Below are 17,309 nucleotides of genomic sequence, written 5' to 3' on the forward strand. Positions count from 1 at the left end.
GAGAGAGGCAGAGACATAAGCAGAGGGAGAAGCAGGCTCCCTCTGGGGAGCCTGATGAGGGCTCGATCCCAGATCCCCAGGATCACCCAGGTGCCCCAAGAAAATTGTTTTTAAGACAGGTTCCAGCTGGGGAAGGTTAGGGCCCTTCCCACCCTGCTCAGGGGACGGCTAGGCACCCTTCTTTGGGCATGATCATCTTCCTCGGCCTCACCCCATCTCCGTGGCTCAGAACTCAGGTGCCTGTGTCAATGCAGGTGAGGGGTCCCAGCGCTCGGGCTTCTCCAGTGCCTCGGCTCCCTGTGCTGTCTGCAGACCCCCCACAGGGGGACACTGAGGGGGTTGCAAAAGCAGGGGGAACAGAAAGGCAGGGGGTTCACAGTGGGCTTTGCTGGTGGCGAGGCAGGCACATCTCCCCTAAGCCCCAAGACCCGAGGATGAAGAATTCTGGGATTCAGGGAGTCCCCGAGCTACAGGCTTTCCCTGCCGAGCTTCTCTGGAGGGCCGGTAAGCCTCCAGCCCACAGGCCGAGCTACCCCGCCAAGCAGCTCTCACCGCATGACTTAGCCCGCAAAGAACACGCACGATTCTGTTGTCAACTTCAGTCCCCACCGGGTGGAAGCCAGTCTCTCAGCCTGCGGACTTAGGATGTTTCTATCCACCTGAAGCCCTGTGGCTGCTTCCCCAGTAGGAATTTCTGCTGAAAAGCCAAGACGGATTAGACAAATATTCCATAAATAACAGTTTTGAAATCTCCAGGGGTTCCCCAGGTGGTATTCCTAAGAGCGTCCAATCCTCCCGTCTGTGTCTTGGTCTCCCCCCTCTCCACAAGCACCTCACCTCCAAAGCTGCCTGGGGAACCTGCAGCTTCTGTCCCATTCGGGGTGACCACAACAGCCAGGACCACCTGGCAGGAGGGCCCCAGAGAGATCCCATCCCTGCACCTACCATGAAGGTGATGGAAGCAGGCAGGTCCTCGGCCAGGCACATGGTTCCCGGAGTCTACCCCCCAACACACACACACACCCAACCCGTGGGAGGTCCTTCCATGACAGCCACAACCCCAGAGGAGTGATTCAAAATGGGCTGCACAGGATCCAGGGGCCCCCAGGGGTGATCAGAGAGGCGACAATGTCTGGACAGGCTCAGAGCCTGATAAGGGGCACAGAGGAGCTCTCCCTCTCAGGGACCATGTGAGGGGGAGGGAGCCACAGTCGGGGCCATCACAAATGGAATTTGACCCAGACGGTTGCATGAAGAGGCTTCACTGAAGGGACTGCTTACAGAGGTGTGGGCAGCTGCCACCAAGGAGCTGAGGGAAGCCAGTTTCTCCCCGGCGATGAAGGAAGGACACTGTCTCCTAGTTGGAGCTGGGTGGAGGTTTCGTCCCAAGGGAGTTGTGCCATGGTGCAGGACATGCCACCAAAACATAAGTGATGAGGGAGGAATACCCCAACTTCTCTCTCTCCTCCTTCTCCCATCTCTGCTGGTGCCTCACGGGCCACAGGCTGAGGCTGGAGGTGTTTCTCTCTCTGGCACCTCATAAAGGTGAGTACTTCCTGATTCCGGCATCCCATTGTCCATCAGCCACTCTTGGGGGGCTGCAAGCTTGGGTCCTCATCTACACCTCCCTGTAGATGTGGCCCTCTCCAAAAATAGCTCTGAAGCCAGGACCTATTTGCCAACAAAGTATATTCAGATTTTCGAGGGGCAGAAGTTTATCTCTTTCATTCACGGTTTTCCCTTTTTCATGGTCCCAGGACACAGGCTCTTCGTGAATTCCACTATTTTGCTATCTTCTTATCTGCATATTTTTGCTCATATATATTTTTAACTTAATAATTTATTTATATTGGTTTCCTTAACAATTCTCTGTACCTTTCCCAAATTTTGCTGTTGAACATTTATTTCTGAGTGTGGCTGTATTCATATGTCCAAATTTTGATATATGGTGTTCTGACTTTTATTGTCTCAATGGTCTGTTGACTTGATTTTTTTTCCTGATAATTTCAAGTGGGATTTAATTTTTCCTTAATTTATATTAGCTTTAATTTTACTGAGGTTAGACTCAGTGCTTATACATTTTCTGCTTTATTACATTTTTCATTCTTGTCCTCAGCTTTTTCCCCCAGATTTTATGTATTCATAAGAGATACAGAGGCAGAGACATAGGCAGAGGGAGAAGCAGGCTCCTCACAGGGAGCCCGATATGGGACCGATCCCGGGACCCCAGGATCACACCCTGAAGACGAAAGCAGGTGCTTGACCACTGAGCCACCCAGGCATCCCCTATAATCAGTTTTGTAACAGTTCATGGATACTTTAAAAGTAAGATCAATACGTTTTCACCTGTTCAAACTTCTGTAAGCATTTAATCCATTTTGTTTCTTATGTTACTATGTTCAAATCTTCCTGTCCTCTATTGATTTCCTGAAGACTAATTAATCATGATGTTGGAAAAATGCACTGTAATGGGGGGGGGGCTCTATTTATCTTTATATTTTAACAGTTATATGGTTTTTATTTATTTAGCACATAAAGATTCAGTATTAGTATATATATTAGGATATGTGAGGTTAGGCTGTGGTAACAAAAACCTCCAAATTTCAGTGGGTTAAAATAAAGATTTGTTTCTTGCTTGTACAGAGTCTACTGTGGGTCTGGGCAGCCCTCCAGGACAGCTCCTTACCAAACGAAGGCTGAGCGTTGCACCTCCAAATCAGAGTAGGTCTCCACCATGTGGAGAGGGGTGCAGAAGCAGTATGTTGGGAGGTCACATGTCCAGCGCTTCTACCAGGAGGTGATGCACTCACATTTAATTGGCCAAAGCAAGTCATGCAGCCACACCTTACTTTGAAGATCCTCCCTGGTGCCTGGAAATGGAGGAGACCTACCCTCCCGGAAACAGAAGTGTACTTGGACTCATATGCAGGAGGTTGCCACTTAAGGACTTCCTACATTGTGTGCCCTGTACTTCCTAGGAAATTCTATTTTATCTGATATGAACATTACAACAGTCCTACTTTATTTTTATTTGTGCTTGATATCTTTGTCCAAGCTTTGATTCTTCCCCTTGTTGTGTTTTATTTATTTATTTATTTATTTATGTATTTATGTATTTATTTATTTATTTATGTGTGCTTCTCAAGTTTTAGGTTAAACTATATGTAATTGGAGACACTTTGCATTTAATAAGGAAACTAGATTGTTCACATTTGCTGTCATTATTGCTTATCCTTTTTTTTTTTTAATTTTTTATTTATTTATGATAGTCATAGAGAGAGAGAGAGAGGCAGAGACACAGGCGGAGGGAGAAGCAGGCTCCATGCACCGGGAGCCTGATGTGGGATTCGATCCCGGGTCTCCAGGATCGCGCCCCGGGCCAAAGGCAGGCGCCAAACCGCTGCGCCACCCAGGGATCCCCATTATTGCTTATCCTTGAGCCAACTTCCTCATCTGAAATTTACTTTGTGTTTTTAAGGTTCTTTAATTTTTCTTTTTTGTTGTTTCTTTACGTTTAATTTTTTTCCCTCTAGACTGCTTGGCTTGCTTTTATCTTCTGCAATGATTTGGAAAGTAGACATCCTGTTTTTAATTCTTTTAGTGGTTCCACTTATTTTTTTATGGAAATTATTAAACCCACATTTATATTATTATCAAAATCAAAATCATAAACAATCACTTCAGACTCCTTCACAAGAAAGACAAAGAACTCAGCCCATTTGTTTTTTCCCTGGTCTCCTCTGTCCTTTCTGGGTCTCCATTTACATAAGTTAAGGGCACTCTCCTTAACTGGATCATTAAAACCAGCAAAACATTCTCCAAAATTCCTTCAGCTTTCTTTGTTGCTCCATTGCAATAAGATATTTAGACCTTTGACCCTAATCCTCTTCCCCAGATGGGGTCCCATTGCACACTACTTCTTTTCCCCTCTCTGTCCACTGCCTGTCCATCTCCACCTCAGCAGGGGGGGGGGGCGCCCTCCTGCAGGTCTGAGGTTTCAATTCAGCCCCAGGGTATGGTGTGGTGTGTGTGTGTGTGTGTGTGTGTGCATGTTGTGTGTGGGGGGGTGTGGTATAGTGTGTGTTTATGCTATGTAGGGGTGTGTGTGTGGTATCTGTGTATGATGTATGTGTAGGATGTGTGTGTGTATGTATGTTGAGGGGTGTATGATGTGTATTGTGGGACGTGTGGTGTGTGTGTGGTGTGGGTGTATGGTGTAGTGTGTGTTTATGTTGTTTGGGGATGTGTGGGGTGTGTGTGTGTAGGATGCATGTGTAGGATGTGTGTGTATGTATGTTGGGGGTGTATGGGGTGTATGTGTGTGTGCAAGTCATGTGTCTGTGCAGTGTACCTGTGTATGGTGTGTGTGTGTTCAGGGTGTGTGTGCGTGTGTATGGGGGCGTTTAGGGGGCTGCGCATCACACCGGCCAGTACAGTGCGCTTCCCGCCCAGAGTTTGCCAACCCCTTGCTTTCCTGAGCGCTGCATTCCCGAGAGGAAGGCGCAGCTGCTGCACATCGCTCCTCTGGCCGCAGACCTGCAGATCCGGAGCTGGACAGACTTGTCATCTCCCGGGCTGGCCGGCTCCCCAAGGCCTCTCCAGAGGCCTTCACCCCCTTTGTTCAATCTGCTGGGGAGGCCCGAGGAGCTCCGGGTGCGAGCAGGACAAAACGAGGTTCCAGGGGTCCTGTTGGTCCAGTTGAGCCAGGTCAGAGAAGGCGCCCCGCACCCGCATGGACACCAGGGAGCGCCACAGTTCTGGGCCCATCAGCACCCCCACCCCACCCCAGCGCAGGCCAGTGACTGGCATCAAGGCGCCTCGTGCAGCACGTGTGAACTGGGGCAGGGACCCCCGGCCTGGGGGTTCAGGGTGAGAAGGGGGACCCGGGCTGCGCCTTGAGCCCTGAGCCCTGGGAAGCGCTATGGGACTCCCTCTCCTGGCTGGGTGCTCAGGTGGTCAGAACTGTGGGCTCAGTGCACACATCCTCCCCTGCTGCTCATGGCCCAGGTCTGGTGTGAATTCTGAGTGAGCAGAGAGCAAGTCCGGCAGTCCACAGCAGCAGCCTCCCAAAACAGATGGGGCTGCAGGAGAGCTGCCCAAGCTGCTCAGGATCTACCTCCTTCTTGCTCCGTGAAGTAGCTCAAATTTGTGAGCTCATGCACCCCATCAGTAAAACCTTGGGTATCTTATTTATGTGTACATTAAATACAAGCACTTCTGTGTTAATAAAATTATAAGATTGTTTATATATATACTTTCTTCCCAGGCCCTGGGCTAGGCCCATATTCCCATATAAAGTGCACTAGCCCTATGAGCCCTCAGCACCATTCCGTGGAAGGCCTGGTGGGTGGGGTGAGACAAGATGGAAGGAATGGTGTCAGCTCCTGCATGATCCATGATCCGTGGGAGTGGGGGAGACAGGACCTAAGCTCAAGGAGAAGGTTTAGATCATTTTTTGAAGCTGGGGATGCAGTGACATCTGGCAGGATGTTTACCAAATGGTGACAGCTATTATCTCTAGATGAGGGATTTCAGGTGGCTCTTTTTATTTTTTGTACTTTTTGGTTGAACTTGTGTTTTATGTAATGAAGAGGTAGTATATATATGTATGTGTGTATATATATGCATATATATTCGCATGTATGTAGATGGGTATATATGTACATGGACACATGGACATACATACGCACATGTTCATAGCAGCATTATTCATAATAACCAACAAGTAGAAACTACCCAAATGTCCATCAGCTGGGGGATGCATAAGTAAAAATGGTATACCCATTCAATGAAATACATTCATCCGTAAAGGATGACAATGACACATGCTTACAACATAAATGAAACTTAAAAACATAAGGCTAAGGGGGCAACTGGGTGGCTCAGTAGTTGTGTATCTGCCTTTGGCTCAGGTCGTGATCCTGGGGTCCTGGGATCAAGTCTCACATTGGGTTCCCTGCAGGAAGCCTGCTTCTCCCTCTGCCTGTGTCTCTGCCTCTTTCTGTGTGTCTCTCATGAATAAAAAAATAAAATCTTTAAAATAAATAAATGGGAAAAGTATAGGGTATGTGACCTAGATCTCAATAAGTTGGTTATTTGGGCAGCCCCGGTGGCGCAGAGGTTTAGCGCCGCCTGCAGCCCAGGGCGTGATCCTGGAGACCCGGGATCGAGTCCCACGTCAGGCTCTCTGTATGATGTCTGCTTCTCCTTCTGCCTGTGTCTCTGCCTCTCTCTCTCTGTCTCTATGAATAAATAAATTTAAAAAATCTTTAAAAAAATAAGTTGGTTATTTAAAAAACAATACGGTTATTTCAAAATGGAGAAGAGTTCAGAAACCTCAAGAAAGAAAACTCTTAGAATAAATCACGTGCTCAGAACCCATCCCTGTGCTTGACTGGAATTCTTGCAGGAGTAGGGTCTCCCAGGTTGCATGCAGAGCTGGTGCACCAGCCCAGATGTTGGGTGGCCAGACCACTTTGCCTGGCCCCAGTTGGGAGGCTCAGGTGGTGACACATAGCATCCTCCTCCAGAAAAAGTGAGCAATCTAGTCCTGCCTTGTGAGGCAGCTGCGAGGTCCCAGGACATGATGCACGTCGGGGTCCTTGCTCTGTGCCTCCCCAGAGGGAGTGCCATGGTGTTCCCCTACCAGAGTGCTCAGGCTTCCCAGACGATGACTGAAACCTCAGTCACAGTAACAGAGATACCTGAATTACCGTGGCCTGCAGATTCAGGCCACCCCTTTGTTGTCACCCCCATTTTCAGGGAGACTCCAGAGGCACCACACACTGTCTTCTCTTTCCCTCTAGGTTGACAGCCAATGGCTCAGAAGCCCAAAGAGGACATTGCCCACCATGGCCACGCTGTCATTGCCCCCCAGAGACCCTACTCTGCTGATCACAGAAACTCCCCACAGGAGCCCACAAGCTCTCCGGGTGCCCATGTCTGGAGGTGGGCTGAGGGAGACTCCGTGTTCCTACGTGGTCCTGCTGGACCAAATCCACAGTCTCTCTGAACTACTCCTTCAGCTCCTGCCAGGAGCCATTCTGGCCTCTTGGTCTTGAACTCAATCCATGTGGGTGAGGGAGGGGCAGAGGCTGAAGGTGGCAGATGGCCCCAGGCCATCCCCTCCTTCCTCATCACACTGTATGTTCATCTTTTATGTTATCCTGACAGCCTACCCAACACCTCCTGCACTCCCCCAAAACTATTTCTTCCTCCCTCAGCCAAACCCAAAAGTCATCATGCTTGTCAACGTCTACTAATAGATGACCAGAAAGGTCATTAGCTCCCAGGCCCGTAAAATTAACCCTATTTGGGCAGAGCCAAAATATTCTGTGATTCCCGCCACACACACACCCCCGCCCCGCCAAGTGGTTGCAAGTTCTTCAAGGGCAAGGATGGAGCCTTTCTCATTTCAATGTTCCCAGTATCTCACCCAGTTACTGGCATGTCAGAGATGCTTAACCAAAGTTTGTGGAAGCCAAGGGCAAGCTGAAGGTTGGGGCGCTTATCCCTGCCAATGGGAAGCTGGGTAACTCTCATGAGTGAGACCCCCCTCGCTGCTCACACAAGGGCCCGAGGATGGTCTCAGAGACAAAGAGCACTCTCATTGAAGGCATGTGATAAGGAGAGATGCCTCCCATAAGGGCTCCCTCTCAGCACTGGTTTCCTCTCCGCACATCTCTGCTCAAAAGCAACAGAAATAGCCACTCTCTCTCCACCAATGCCACCATCAAAGTTTTAAGACTTCCTTTATGACCATGCAAAGCCCGTTCTCCCTGGTTTACTGCTTCCACCTGTCTTCGGGCAACATTCCCACACTGTGGTCTTTTCCTGTCACAGGAAAGTCTCTCTGACCCTCTGCAGTTAAGACAAACATCTTGAGATCTGTGTGGTTAAGCAAGTATCTCTGCCCCTCCAAGCCTTGGTTTCTTATTGGCAAAGCGGGGCTAATATCTAATTCAGAGGGTTATGGGGTGTATTGGAGGCCCCAATAAGTCTTCACTGTTGGCACAGGTAATAATAAATAGTAAGAACAGTAAGCTGTGCATGGGCTACTCTGGCAAAGTGCATTGAACGCAGGGGTGAATATGAAGTTTTTCCTAGGTTACAATTATTCCAAGCAAAACCATATTTCATAGAAATAGAATTTTATCATGTTCTATTTTTTAAGATTTTATTTATTTATTTGAGAGAGAGAGAGAGCATGAGAGGGCAAAGGGGCCGAGGGAGAGCGACAAGTAGACTCCCTGCTGGGTGAGGAACCCAATGTGGAGCTCGATTCCAGGACCCTTGAGATCAGGATCTGAGCTGAAGGCAGCCGCTTAACCGACTGAGCCAACCAGGCACCCCAGACAAAATTTTAAAGAAAAGACCTGCAATCATCCAGGTAGAGAGGTTTTAAGTCATCTAATGCAGAAGCAAAGATCATCAAGCCTGCCTTCCAGGAACACCCTGGATCTGACCACTCCTTGCCAGTCTTCTGCTCCCAGCCTGATCAAGCCCCATGCATCTCACACCGGGACAGGCAGCAGACTCCCAAGGGCCTCCTGCATGCACCTGCTCTTCCCCCTCTCTTCCCCATGTGCAAACCAAGTGACCATTCCCAGCCCAGGGCTCTGCACTTGCTGCTGGGCAGTCACATCCCCAGGTATTCTCACGGTGCCTTCACTTATTCAGATGGCTGTTCAAATGCCAACTCCTCAGACAGGCCTTCCCTGACCATCATATCTGGGATACCTTCCCACTTTACGGCCCCACACACTGGTTACCCTCTTGCCCCGCTTTGTTCTTCTTCTGACATTTCTATTATGAGCTTCCATGTTTAGTGCTTGCCCTTTTCCACTAGAATATAAATTCAGCAGGGGCAAGACTCTGTCTTGTTTACACCGAAAGTCCAGCGTCTAGACTCTAAAATACAGTAAGTGCTCAATAAATATTTGTCAGATGAATAAACCATCATGTTTACAGCCCAATCCTGGGTAACTGCTCAGTTGCAAGCAAGTTTAAAAAACACATAAGTTAACGGAAGTGACTTTCAGCCAGTTCGGAAAATACAATCTGTCTTTTAAAATATACAAACTATAATGAGCTATCACTTCACACCTGTCAGAGCGGCTAAAATCAACAACATAAGAAACAACAGGGGCTGGTGAGGATGTGGAGAAAAAGGAACCTTCGTGCGCTGTTGGTGGGAACGGACGCTGGCACAGCCACTGTGGAGAACAGTATGGAGGTTCCTCCAAAAGTCAAAAATAGGACTATTCTATAATCCAGTAATTGCACACAATTACTGGGTATTTACTCCAAAAATATGAACTCAAAGGGATCCGTGCACCCCTATGTTTATAGCAGCATTATTTACAACAGCCAAATTATGGAAGCAGCCCAAGTGTCCATTGATGGATGAATGGATAAAGAAGATGTGGCCTATTTACAATGGAATATTACTCAGCCATAAGAAAGAATGAAATCTTGCCATTTGCAATGACGTGGATGGAGCTAGAGAGTATCATGCTAAGTGAAATGAGTCTGTCAGAGAAAGACAAACATCATATGATTTCTCTCATAATGTGGAATTGAAGAAACAATACAAACAAGCAAAGAGGAAAAAATAAGAGAGACACAGATCAGGAAATGGATCTTTTTTCTTAAGATTTATGTATTTAGGGCAGCCCTGGTGGCTCAGCAGTTTAGCGCCTGCTTTCAGCCCAGGGTGTGATCCTGATCGAGTCCCATGTCGGGGTCCTTGCACGGAGCCTGCTTCTCCCTCTGCCTGTGTCTCTGTCTCTCATGAATAAATAAGTAAAATCTTTTTTAAAAAAAGATTTATGTATTTATTATTTGAGAGAGAGTGTGTGAGCAAGTGGGGTGGGGGGTAGGGAGAGGGAGAGAGAGAATCTCAAACAGGCTCTAGGCTTAGTGCAGAGCCTATGCAGGGTTCAGTCACACGCCCCTGGGATCATGACCTCAGTTGAAATCAGGAGTCAAAAAAAAAAAAATTTGTTGAAAGAAAGAAGAAAGAAAGAAAGAAAGAAAGAAAGAAAGAAAGAAAGAAAGAAAGAAAGAAAGAAAGAAAGAAAGAAAGAAAGAAAGAAAGAAAGAAAAATCAGGAGTCGGAGGCCTAACTGACTGAACCACCTGGTGCCTCAAACAAACTGACGGTTCCCAGAGGGGTGCGAATGGGGGAGAGGGGTGATATAGGTGATGGGGATTAATATAACACTGTTTGTTAACTAACTAGAATTAAAATAAAAACTATCGTTTTAAAGATTGTATGTATGTATGTATGTATTTGAGAGAGAGTGATAGCCAGAGAGAATGGGAGCAGGGGGGAGGGACAGAGGAAGAAGCAGGCTCCCCACCAAGCACAGAGCTCCACTTGGGGCTCGATGCCAGGATGCCAGGATTGTGACCTGAGCTAAAGGCAGATGCTTAACCAACTGAGCCACCCAGGTACCTCAAAATAAAAACTTTAAATAAGTAAAATGTACCTCTTATTAAAACTCCTGCAAAGCCCTGTGAACAGCAAGAGCAGTGTGAGTGTATCAGAAAGGTGTCTGAGGTCTGAACTGCTCCCAGGAAAGGGAACTCAGGGCTGTGAAGAAGAAAGAAAGTCCAATGCTCCAGGGAGGCAGCAGAAAGATGGATCCCCCAAGTCATTCCTGGATCTCTGTGCTGTTTGTTTGTTTGTTTGTTTGTTTAGAGAGAGAAAATGTGAGAGTGCAGGGACAGGTGGAAGGGTGGGGTGAGTGTGCTGCAGAGAGAGAGAGAATCTCAGGCAGGCTCCACACTCAGCACGGAGCCCGACTTGGGGCTCGATTCCACAGCCCTGAGATCATGAGCTGAGCCAAACTCAAGAGTCTGACAGGTCACCGACTGAACCAGCCAGGTGGCTCTGGGCCCCTGTGCTTCTACGGGAAGCTCTCAAGAAGGCCCTCAGGTCACCGCCAACACAGCCTTCCCTGCCTGAAGTGCACTGTTCTGAAGGCAAATTCAAAGCCCCTTTGATGCTAAAGCTGCAGCCAAACACTGTGTTGGGGGCGGGTAGGGCGGTGCAGGGAGGAGAGAAGCAAATAATTGGATCTGTTATAACTTTCATTTAAAAAAGAATCAATGGGATGGTGGCTACATTTGTCAAAGTCCATTGAACTATCGAACACTTCCGATGAGCACACTTACATGTAAATTGTACCTCAGTATGACTGATTGGAAAATAACAAGAAAAAAACCGGAGGGTGGGGAGAGAAGAGTCACTGGTGACCGCCAGGCTCTCAGCCCAGGGGACCTTCCCCTGCGGGTAAGAAGTCAGGGCTTCAGGAAGAGCAGAAGGACAGAATGGGCCAGCGTGAAGCTGTATCTTGCTTTTTATGGAATATAAACTTTTATTAGGAGGTGATCTTTGTTGCTGAGCCCAATGCTTCACGTTTCTTTGCATTCCAGATGAAACAAGCACTATCACCACCACCCAAAACACTGGGTCCTCCGTTAAGCAAGGATAGAGCGACAGTACGATTTGGTCCCAACATGGTGACATTTAAGATTGGCCAGCAATTCCCAACATAGTGACAGTCATTTTTTATTAAAAAAAAAAAAATGTCTGGGCAAATCTTAATATCCTTGCTAGTCTTTGGGAAGCTGAAAAGCGGCCAAGAGGGAAATCACAGCCCACTGGTGCCCTCTGGTGGGAAAGTGGCAGGACTGCATGGAATTGCAAAAGTCCCCGGAGCTCACCTCACCCCCAGTTCCTACAGTGGAAAGTCCCAGGTGGGGCCGGAGAATATGCATTTCTGATCAGTTCCCAGGTGCCACGGCCTCTGGGACTGCTGTTCCTGGGACCACACTGAGAATCACCGGCTTGAGTTTGTCCATCCGTACGCCTTGCTTCTATCATCCTGAACTGCATGCTTGGAAATTCATGAAAATGAGCATTTCCCTCCACTTCAATAGTTTCTGGGTGATGTTTTTGTTGGTTTTCCTAAGTTTTTGCAATGAGAGCATAACTTTTGGGTTTGTTTTTAGCAAAACAAAAAGACCTAACGCACATCAGTCTTGTGGGAGAATGGTTACTACAACCATTCTTCCAAGAGAGAGGCACAGACCACTTTGGCAAAGTTGGTCTGGGTGCTTCAGAGCTTGGGCCCTTTTTTGTCTTTTTCTCAGCCTTCCATCAAAGGCCCCACCAGGAGGGCTGTGCGTGGAACCTGCAGCTTGGCTCCCCAAACACAAGCTTGAGTCCCAGAGCAGCCAGCCCCCTGTCCCTCCAGACTAGTGCTCTCACCTTCTGCCTGGAGGCTGCAGACCCTTCTTCCCTGGCTGCCCCAGGCCCTTGATCTCAGCTTCTCCCCCCCCCCACCTCCCCCCCCACCCCTGTGTCTCTGAGAGCTCTTGAGACCTGTGTTCGCCCCTGCCCTGCTTGTCTACTGATAGGTCAGATTTGGAGCCGCAGATGAGGAGAGCCTCAGCCCCCACTGGCTTTGCAGAAAGAGCTCCTGACATCTCAGGGACTGGGGGAGAAAATGGGAAGAGGGAACAGGGGTGAGGGGTGTAGAATCAGCATTGCCAAGGCCACAGGGACTTCCTCTGCATTCTCTCTGTCTCTCTGTCTCTCTCTCTCTCTCTCCCCTCAGGGGTCAGCCAGTTTCTCTCGGGCCAGCTAGACCATGAGCTTGGCAGTTCCCACACCCCTCAACTGCCAGCATTACCATCAGGGAGAATCTAGGGGCTAAGGGAAGCAAAATCCCAGGGATGGATGCCAGCTGGCCTAGCTGGGGTCAAGGACTCACTTCAGGCCCATTGACTGTGGCCAGAGTTCAGGGGTTTTGTGATAAGCATTCCATCTCCACAAGGACCACTTGTGCTTGGTTGGCTTGGGGCAGAATTCACCCTCCCAAAGGAGGCTGGGCAGACAAGGTGAGTGTCCTGGCAACTGGAATTCTCCTTGCTTCTCAGGGTTGGAGCTTGCCATGGCCAGGCTGCCTCTGTGGCTGGCTCTCCTCGGGTGGCAGCAGCCATAAGCCATCTGGCTCTGCAGGTAGCTGCCTGCCCCCTCTCTGCCCCCCTTTCTAGAGAAGGGGCAGGGCCTACTGCTGAATGCTCTGCATGGCACCATGCGACCAGAGGGAAGGTGCTAATGGACTACATGCCCCCCTCCCCCAACAGAGCTACTGGAGGGCCTCCAGGAGGCCAAATGATGGAACTGCCTCCAGTCTCCTACCTTCCTCCCCAAGAGACCACAGGCACTCTGCCCTTCCACTGAGACGGGGGAGGTGAGGATACTCGGATACTCCTGCTCTGGCTGATGCCCAGGAGGTGGGCCTCCTGTTGCGCTAGGCCCTGGCCAGGTGGCTCCTCCTTAAAGGTGCGTGCACCTGCTGCAGACTCTGCCTCCGCTGCACCAGCCCCAGACTGACACCCTGTTCTCTATCCCAGCAGGGAGCTTCCCCTCCCAGAAGCTTGGAGGTCCTGGCCTCCTCCCTAGACAGAGGTAGTCGGCCAAGCAGCCCTGCCCATGTGGCCCAGGTCCCTCAACCAACCAAAAGCCTCCCTATGCACATGGCTCCTGCCCATAGATACCCTGTGGGGGCCCAGTGACCCACAAGACAACCCCCCAGGGCACTGCAGGGCACATCAAGAGGCCAGGGCTGACCTTGCCCACTGCCCACATGCCACTCCTGGGTCCTGGAAAACCCGCATTCTCCTCTCAGGCTAGGTTGGGCCCCCACTAGGTCTGGCCTTGCCTGCTCCCAGGTTCCCAGATAACCCTGAGATCTGCTTGGAAGAGCTCTGGACTTGCCTCAGAGTAGCATCCGCACTAAGTAAAATGACTCACAGGCCTTCACCGAGATCTGTGTCTCACATGCAATTGGCTGCTTTTGGAGACGGGTGGCGGTAGTTATAGGCAGTGCCAGACTCTCCCACCATTTCCAGATTTGCTCAGCAGTCTAACGTGTATGGGGGGCAGAATAATGATTCCCTTCAAGTCATCCACACCCTAACTCCAGAACCTGTGAATATATCACCTTCCCCAGCAAAAGAGATTTTGTAGATGTGATCATATCTCAAGGGTACAGACCTTGACATGCAGAAATGATTCCGGATTATCTGCTGGGCCCAATGTCAATATGAGGATCCTTAAAAGTGGAGGAGGCGGGCTGATGAGTCAGTCACTCAGAGGAAGATGTGACTACAGAAGAATGCCACAGAGGGGCACCTGGGTGGCTTAGTCAGTGAAGCATCTGACTTTTTTTTTTTTTTTTTTAGATTTTATTTATTTGAGAGAGAGAGAGAATGGGAGGGGGGTGGGGTAGAGGGAGAAGCAGACTCCCTGCTGAGCAGGGAGCCCAATGTGAGGCTCAGTGGGGGGCTCCATCCCAGGACCCTGAGATCATGACCTGAGCAGAAGGCAGATGCTTAACCAACTGAGCCACTCAGGTGCCCTAAGCAGCCAACTCTTGATCTCAGCTCAGGTCTTGATCTCAGGATTGTGAGTTTGAGCCCTGCACTGGGCTCCATGCTGAGCACGGAGCCTACTTTTAAAAAAAAAGAAGAAGAAGAAAAGCAGAGATGCACACTGAGGGCTTTGCAAGTGGAAGAAGGGGCCATGAATCAAGGAAAATGTGGGCACTTCTAGAAGCTGGAAAAGTTAGGAAACAGATTTTCCCCTGCAGTCTCCAGAAGGGAATGCTGCCCTGCCAACGCTTTGATTCGAGCCCCATGTTGGACTTCTAACCTACAGAACTGTATGATAAATGTGTGTGGTTTTAAGCCACAAAGTTTCGGTAACTCGTTAGAGCAGCAATAGAAAACTAATATGCCATGACAGCCTGGCTGGTCAAGAGAGAAAATTTCAGAGCTGCCATAGGATTTTTAAATTTTTGTAACAGCTTTATTGAGATATAATTCCCACATCATGCACTTCTCCATTTAAAGCACACAATTCACTATAGAATTTTAAGGATATTTTACAACCTCAACCTCTTGGGGGGAAAAAACCACCATTAACAAACTCCCAAGTACCTCTCCAGAGGCTTATGGAAACTATTTTGCATCTTATCAGTGGTTCTGAAACAAACGACTGGTATCAAGTAGCTCACCCTAGAACAGTTGTGCTTCCTGACTCAGAGGTTGAAAGTCAGGTGAGAGGAAGTGAGTCGGGTCCGGGTTGAACAGCTGGCAGCAGAAGCCTTCTGGGAGGGGCGCTGTCTTTGTGCAGAGAAACACCTCGACTGTTGGGGGAAAGGCAAGATTATGAGAGAACATGGAAGGTGACAGATGCTCAGTCCCCAGAGCTCGCTGAGTTAGTCCATCTGAGCCGAGGGGGAAGGGGTGGAGAGGGAGGGACAGAGAAGTTGTGGGCAGGGACTGGCAGGGGCCAAGGAGGAGAGGGACGGTGACACAGCCAACATCCAAGGATCTGTCTGAAGTGGTTTTTACTGAGATGTAAATCCTCCTGCTTGGAGGGCGGCCTTTTGGGGGTGGGGGGTCAGGAAAGGCCTGGGCTGCCCTCTTTGACACCTGTTTGAGGAGCAGGGTCCACCCTCTGCAGGGACGCTGCACACCCAAGTGCAGGACTCCCCAGGGCGGGCACCCAAGTCCAAAGGGCCAAGAGACAACCCCCCCCGCCGACTTGCACATGCCAAGCTCACTCATACATGTACACAGGTGGGGAAAGGTTTGATCTTTGGTGGGTCATACAGCCTGTTGCCTTCCTTACTGCCAATCATTAGTGTTCGTTTCAAAACGTATGGTGTTTTCAATCACGAGGTAACCAGCTTTCTTCCATGCCTCCCTGCTGTGGGTAGATATTGGGGCCCCAGCCCCCTAGTATATGTTCTCCTCCATGTGATCCCTAAGACCCTCAAGCATCAGGGTAGGGTTAGGGTTGACAGTGGCCACTGAGGCTCTGGGAGCTTGGAGAGCACCATGTCCTGCAGCCACAGGCCAGGAGCCCAGGTGCGGCCTGCTGGAGGACAGGAGCAGAGTCTGGGGCTCTGGCCGACCCCTTCTAGAACCAGCAGAGTTACACACACACACAAGGCCTCTGCCTGGGGCACGTACAGGACCACATTCGCATCCCCAGGTAAGCTGCTCCAAGATGTTGTTCTGAGGCCAATATCCCAGAAGTCCTGCAGCAGAAACCCTCTATTTCTCTCAGGGATTCTCCAAGGGGGTTGGTCAGATTTTTATGGCCCCTCAGCCCAGACTGTCGTCACGTTCTCTCATGTGAGATCAGAATGCTGCTGTCTTGTCCATCTCCTAAATACAAGCTCAGGCCAGGAGCACAGGTGTCCCTCCCTATGCTCCTAAGGTGAGTGGGGACTTCTGCCAATGAGTCCAAGGAGGTTTTCTGGCAACTTTTTAAGAATAAGAGGAACAAAATATAAACTTAGCCTCTAATAGGGCACCCTGATGTTCCTATAATTCTAAGTTTAATTTTCAGGCAAAGATGGTGAACATCCTTGGGTACTCTAAACTGCAATGTGTGTTTATTAAGTTATCTGCTTGTGCTAAGTTATATGCTATTTGGATCATTTAAAACATGAGCAGCACCATCATGTATTTTATACTTAAACTAGGACAAATATTATTTTATCATATGTTAAGAAAAAATTTAGAGTCTCAGCTTGATGCAGAGATTTTGGCCCATCATGCTCGTCCCTGCATCCCCAGCATTGAATAAAGTGCCTGTCACATAGTACGCACTCGACACATATTTGTCAGAGTCAATTAACTAGTTGATGAATTTTTATCAATTTTTAAAATACCTGAAAATGTCTTTGGTGTTAGAGCTCACAGCCTCCTTGCAATACTAAAGAAGAACATAATGCAGTAATTTTCACCTTATTTTTAAGATATTTCACTTATCAATCGTGCCTTCCCTTAAGTGGATCTAATGTTTTATTAAGAAACAAGATTGGAGATCCCTATGGGCATTAAATTCATCTTCTCTGAAATGAGAGCATAATATATTTGCACTAATAATTCTGAAACTTTTGAACTGATGGAAATTCATTGGGAAAAAAAGCTAACCATATTGGCTCTAAGAAAGCCATGATGTAATAAAAATTCAGGGGTGCCTCGCTGGCTCAGTCAGAAGAGCATGCAACTCTTGATCTTGGGGTCATGAGTTCAAGCCCAATGTTGGGTGTAGAGATTACTTAAATAATTTTTTCTTAAGTTCCAAAAAACCACAAGTTAACTCCTGATTTTACCACTTACTACTATCCCTGTGACATCAGAAAAGTTCACTGACGGGCAGCCCAGGTGGCTCAGCGGTTTAGCACCACCTTCAGCCCGGGGCCTGATCC

The sequence above is a fragment of the Vulpes lagopus genome, chromosome 8 (genome assembly GCF_018345385.1).
Source record: "Vulpes lagopus strain Blue_001 chromosome 8, ASM1834538v1, whole genome shotgun sequence".
NCBI lineage: Eukaryota > Metazoa > Chordata > Mammalia > Carnivora > Canidae > Vulpes > Vulpes lagopus.